Source organism: Myzus persicae, unplaced genomic scaffold (assembly GCF_001856785.1).
Source record: "Myzus persicae strain clone G006 unplaced genomic scaffold, MPER_G0061.0, whole genome shotgun sequence".
NCBI classification, from domain to species: Eukaryota; Metazoa; Arthropoda; class Insecta; order Hemiptera; family Aphididae; genus Myzus; species Myzus persicae.
The window spans coordinates 320,948-327,144 of NW_019104400.1; the positions used below are offsets into that span (position 1 = coordinate 320,948).

The 6,197-nt window shown below is 34.5% G+C and overlaps 1 protein-coding gene across 6 annotated transcripts in view; it reads left to right on the top strand.

Moving 5' to 3' along the window:
- LOC111041884 (disco-interacting protein 2) overlaps positions 1–6,197 on the top strand; it is a 147,924-nt gene that overhangs the window by 123,489 nt on the left and 18,238 nt on the right. The gene's annotated exons all lie outside the window — the stretch shown is intronic.

A 6,197-nucleotide genomic window follows, 5' to 3' on the forward strand; every position in this document is an offset into this window, starting at 1 on the left:
ATTGAACAGTCGAACGTGTGACAGCCAATACACTTTGCAGGTTCTATGTATTATTATGGTACCCATAATATGGCTGCTTACAAATATAAATAATGTATAATATTCTCATCGCTCATTACGCTTAAACCTGTGCTAGGTTGGTGGAGGGAAAGATAACAACGATGAGAAAGCATTTATATTATTCGCAGGCATATATAACCTATTCTACGGCCGTTTCTTGTGTTTTGCAGGGAACCTTGTAAATTCGCTAGTCAAATTACTGCTGTAATAAGCTGGAATATCGTCGTTTTCCGTACGCCGTCTTCGGGGGGGTTAAACTGTCATCGTAAAACACGACGCTGTTTCCCCGCTTTGGTTTTCGGTTTTCCTTTCCGTCGGTTTCGTAACAAATTCCATTGACGACGTTTGCGGCGCGGCGGCGCTTCGTGCGTGATGCGAATGAATTAACTTTTTTTCTCTCTCCATTCACTCGCGCGTTGGAATCCGGATGAGGATTTATACTCGTGGTTAATGCAATTCAATCGTAAAATGAAAACAATATATATAATATAATGGGTATTATCTGCGGATGGGGAATAAAATTGTGTTTTATTTCCAATTATAATACAATGAACTGCACCGCAAGGTCTGCGAACAAACCGGGATATTTGAACTCTCGATAAAGTATTTTGTGATTTCGCGTGTGCAAAAGCCTCTCGCCACATTTAAGTTTAATCCGAAAATCGAGATAATCGCCAGGCTTTTGCTGCACCGTTTGTTTATGTACAAACCTACTATTAGAACAGTGTATCGTCTATATTTGTCTATAGACAATAATATATAATATTACACTTTAATTGTACGCAATGTAATTGTCCTTGTGATTTAGTGATTTTTTTTTAGATGGGGGTGGGTGGCAAACATTTTTAAGAAAAACTAGTGTTAACTAGTGTACTCGCCCTCGAAAAAATTCTTTGATTTGTTCTATTTTAGGTATAGGTAGGTGCCTAATTAAATATAATTATGATATGTAATGCCTAAGGTACATAGGTAATAGAAAGTGTAATAAGGATTATATTAGAATCGTGGGCTAACTAGAGCTCATTTATTAATTTTCAATATTATACAAGTTATATAAATTCTAATTTTCGTTGTAACACGCAGTTATTACCCACGGTAAGATTTCCATCTGTCCCTAGAAATGTCGTTATAAATAGGATTCGTATGAGGATTATTTAAAACGTTAGAACTATCTTGAATTATTTGAAACTAAATCTCGAAAAAATTTTAAATAATGATAAGCGTTTACTGTTAAAACATAATCAATCTGAATGCGATGATTGTTTTTATCGTGATACAATCAAAAGTTTTTAATATATTAAATGTTAAGGACTTATTTTTGGCAAAAAAAAATGGTTTACTGCTGGAATGACTGCGTATGAATTTATATGGTCCTTTTTTTATCGTTTTATGATTGAGAGTCCGCAACGTCCATAACGATACCCGAATATTATACATTATTTGCATATGTGCACCGTGTGTTTGTACAAGTGATCAAATCGTTATAATATGGAATATATTAAGTGGCCAAGTTTAAATTATTTTCCACCAAGTACATGAATTTACTATTTATTTTAACCTTTAAGCATATTGTAGGATGCGATCATCGTCTACGCTTTTCTTTAAAATTACGATTTTTCTTCTTTTTTTTTTGTTCTTTATAGTGTACGAGTGTGAATGTATATGCGATACGTTTCTTTGTGCATGACGACGGACGAAGAGCTCACTTAAAACCATATAACGCTTGAACCATCACGGTTACAATTGTTAAATGAAAACCGTAACTGTTGTGTTAAACATATCCAAAGCTCTTGTCAAATGAATAGACCTCGGTTTTCGACCCTCAAACACGCTTAAAGGGTTGAAATATAACATGAATCATGCACGAGATAATTATTATGCTGTGGAAAATGAGACTTCACTCCGTACCGCATGTATATAGTCCACCGTTTTTCAGACGAGTAGTTTTTATTTGTCTATATTTTTTTCGTCTATTCTTTATAGTTAACGACACGCTCAACTGACGAAACACGCTATAATAAGTATACACTCTTCGTGGACGTTAAACGTTTCGAAAACAGTGTACCGATCAACATATATCTTTATGCTAATGTTTAATGTCACGAAATTATCGTGTTTAACGCGGTGCGCAGGTTTCGGCGAATTTTAAATATTGTTATTTATTATTATTATTGACACAATTATATGGTATCAGCAGCTGTATCGTAGTGATATTTTGTAGTCTATCGCGATGTATCGATGTTTGATAGGTGGGAAACAATAATGATTAATCTCGTCTGCGTTTCTTATAGCAGAGAACAAAATATAGTTACACCTCGTCCTGACAAAAATACCTACGCAGTGATTGTAATAGGTTTATGTATAATTTATTTATATCCAAACATTTGATTGTCTATACTCTATACTTCCTATGCTTACGACGACGCAGTGCGGGTTATCATTATGTGTGTAAAATAAAGGTACTGGCGTATTGCTTTGTCATATACTTTGTAGGTATATATATATATATATGTACATATCGGGGGTGGTAATGAAAGTTTATGATTCTCTTTACATTTCATCGATTGTCAGTCGTCGACCGGCCGTACGCAACATAATATCTATTATTGAAGAAAAGTGATTAAAAAACAATATTCTATTCAGGCGGGCCCATATGATACACATACAATACAGTGTCATAGTGTTATTAGTTATTACTTATTATTGTGTTGTATATAATGTATGTGACCATCGGCGTGCGAACCGGATCGAACATTATGAGGCGTGTCGTCATCGCCTGGGTTTGGTTTCAGAAATAATTGTTACAATACAAATAATTTGAAGTCATTATGAAACACTATTTTTTTTTTCTATTGTTTATCGTAATCATTTTTTAAGGTTTTGCTTTTTGAAAGACAACATTCAATTTTAATTTAATATTAAAAAGCAGAATGCTTTTCCGAGATTGTTGATGTATAAAATAGAGTTGTGCACTATTTATTTATAATTAAAATTTATAAGTTCTTCAATAGTTTTTTAACTTCCGATGAATGGAGTGAAGAATATATTGATTTACTGCTCCGGACTTCAATAGTCTCTATATCAGTAACAATAATTTGACCTGCAGTATAGCCCCTACAATATGAAGTTACCAAAATGTCTTCGCTATGTGGGAGGGCACTTGAGGATCCATACTTGGTTTAATGTACCAAACTTTACAAAATGGCCTTCTTAGTTTATGTGTTATCATTTTTTTTTTATAACAAAATCGTTAGTAATTGATTATTTATTTATCCATATGATATTCTATACATTAAATGCATATACTTCAAAATGATTGTACACAATCCAAAATAAGGAGGTATGACCTGGTTCCCTTTTAAATCAACCGAGTTTTAATGATTTCGATTTTTATTTATAATAAACACGTTAACCAACTACGTAATTATAACGTGCCTAATTAATAATAAAGAATAACTATCGTTTATTATAATACATTAATTATTATCATATTTAATTGATATCGATGCTTTCAATATTGATTACCACTCGTGTTTTGTTGAATACTTAGTAAAAATGTTTTACTACTTACTAATACTTAATTTACTTCGTAATATCCCAGGGCATGTACTACAATGCTGTCGGTTTTTCGAGAAAATGCAGCATAATGTTTAAAATCCGTTAAATTCTAATTTTTTATTTTTCGCTGTTGACGTAGAAGAATAGTCCGTTTTTATTTTTTTTTAGTTACGTCTTTATACAGCTGTATTATTTTCGCGTATGCGCCATGTGAAACGGACATCTAATGTTCGAGTAATATAGCTATATATTGTACCTTATAAAACGATAGATCTCATAAGAAAAAAACATAATAAAAAGTGTTCGTTTGGATCAGTACAAAGTCGTGATGTTTAAATTAAATTCCATCCGTAGCTGTTAAAGAAACTACGTCGTGTTTTCATTCGCCCTAATAATGCAACAAAATCAGTTTAATTGTTTCGAAAGCTCGATGGCATTAAATAGTGTATTTAATATTAAATGTAAACGCTTTTTGCAGAAAGAATATTTATTATTATCATTTTTTATCTTCTTTTCTCTTCTATAAAAACGTCGTCGTACCTACGACAACTTTTATAATTATTATTTTGCCTGTTGATATTATCCATTAAATACATATATATTTAACCCATATTAAATATAACGAGCTTTTCTTTTTAGGTTAATATTTCACATGAATATTTTATGTCTGCAAGACACTACAGGCAACCCATATAGAAGGCAAAAGTTCTCTGCGTACATTATTTACGATTCGCTTGTATAATAGCAAATATTATGTATAATATGCGGTAGAAAAATTATAGCATTAAAATATATTAATATTGTTGACTTTAGGCGCTTCTGCAAAGAATTTCAGAAAACCATTGATTGTGTAAATTAATAACAATAGGCGGATAGGTAAGTAAGTACGTAATTATTATAATAATGCGGTTAATTAAATCTTTTGGTTTTTGTCGATTAATGTTTGGTGAGTGTTCCGCGAACAAGTCATAATGTTTAAACGTACGATGTCTCCGCTAAAAGTTCTCTAACCCGTCGTCGTATCTCGATTTGCTTTCGCATCTCTGTTGTTTGATCCTTCGGTTACGCATAACTAGAGCCTTATAATTGTATAGGATTCGTGTCCCGATTTTTTTTAATTCATGAAGATTTTTTTTGTTTAAATATAGGTTACAAGTTTTTATTATTCAACACTAAATGTCTGCAGTATTTATGTGTTGATGTATTTTCCTAATTTTATAAACTACAGAATCCCTATACTCCTTGGCTATTGTAGTAATAATTTCATGAATTCTTTACCGGTTTATTTTTCTTAGAAATGTTCGAGCAGTATCACATATTTTACGAACATGGTTTATTATTTACAAATGTACAAGCATTTAAAGATTGGATAATACGATATAGTTATTGGGTGTGTAGGGATTAGGGAATACCTCGAGAATTTTCAATGCATTCTATACGGAACACTCCTATACAATACGGATCCATACAATTGTTTCTTTGTATTCGATATATACGTACCAACATTAGCGAAAATAAAGCAGAAAAATACTCGAAATACTATAAATTAAAAAAAATATTTTCCATACGACAGCCGCGTTTGCGCTGGGCGTATATGAAACTGCGTGCGCGTGTGTCAAAACTGGTCTGCCTATATAGTATTATTACAATAATGTGATATAATATCATTATTATGATGTTAAAATATACCCTCGGACGGCTTGGGTTCCCGTTATGACGTTGCGTGCGGCGTTTTCTCGCACGACCCGACCGAGACGGATCACGACGATTCCGCCGGATGACGATGACGATGACGACGCCGATGCGATGCTCGTCCTCCGCGTGGATATCCGCCGCCAAGACCTCCCCGCTCGCGTGTAATCGATCCGATCGACGGCGATAAGATTTTTCGTTTAGTCTTCACGCCTCCCATTTGCGCTTCCTCCCGCCGCGCCCGAGTATCGGATATCCGGCGTGTGGGGGAGAGTTGGGGACGGCTCTCGGCCGATTCGCTGTTCAGTCGTAAATCTCATCGTAATCGTCGTACGCGTACACCGTGTATTGTTATAAAATAATTTATACTGCAATAGTGCAATACGATGCGGCTTGTCGACGATATGCGAACAACGAATGCGACAACTGCAACGCGACACCATAATAATATTATATAGGTAGGTGCAACGCACGCATTGCTTTGTATTATTATCGTATATGTACCGTTTACGCGTTTCTTCGGCTGTCGAAAATATCGGCGGCGAACGTTGCAAGCGCGCGCACGCACGCACGCGAACCCGACGAATACGTTGACGGCATTATACGTTTCCGGTGTGCGATATACGGCAAATCGTTTATTACGTGATGTCGAAAAAAAAAAAAAAATTGTTTTTACGTTCATGTTATATTTATATAATAGTATGTAGGTACCTACTGCAGTGGCGTATACCTATATATATATATATATATATATATGTATGTTGTAATTTATAATATACGCTCAGCGGGAAATGGTGCTGCAGAGTGTTTTTAACGAGCGGTCACTACGTCGTCGGATGTGTGAGAAGGATATGCAGTGCTTTCGACCACCCCCCCCCCCCCCCCCC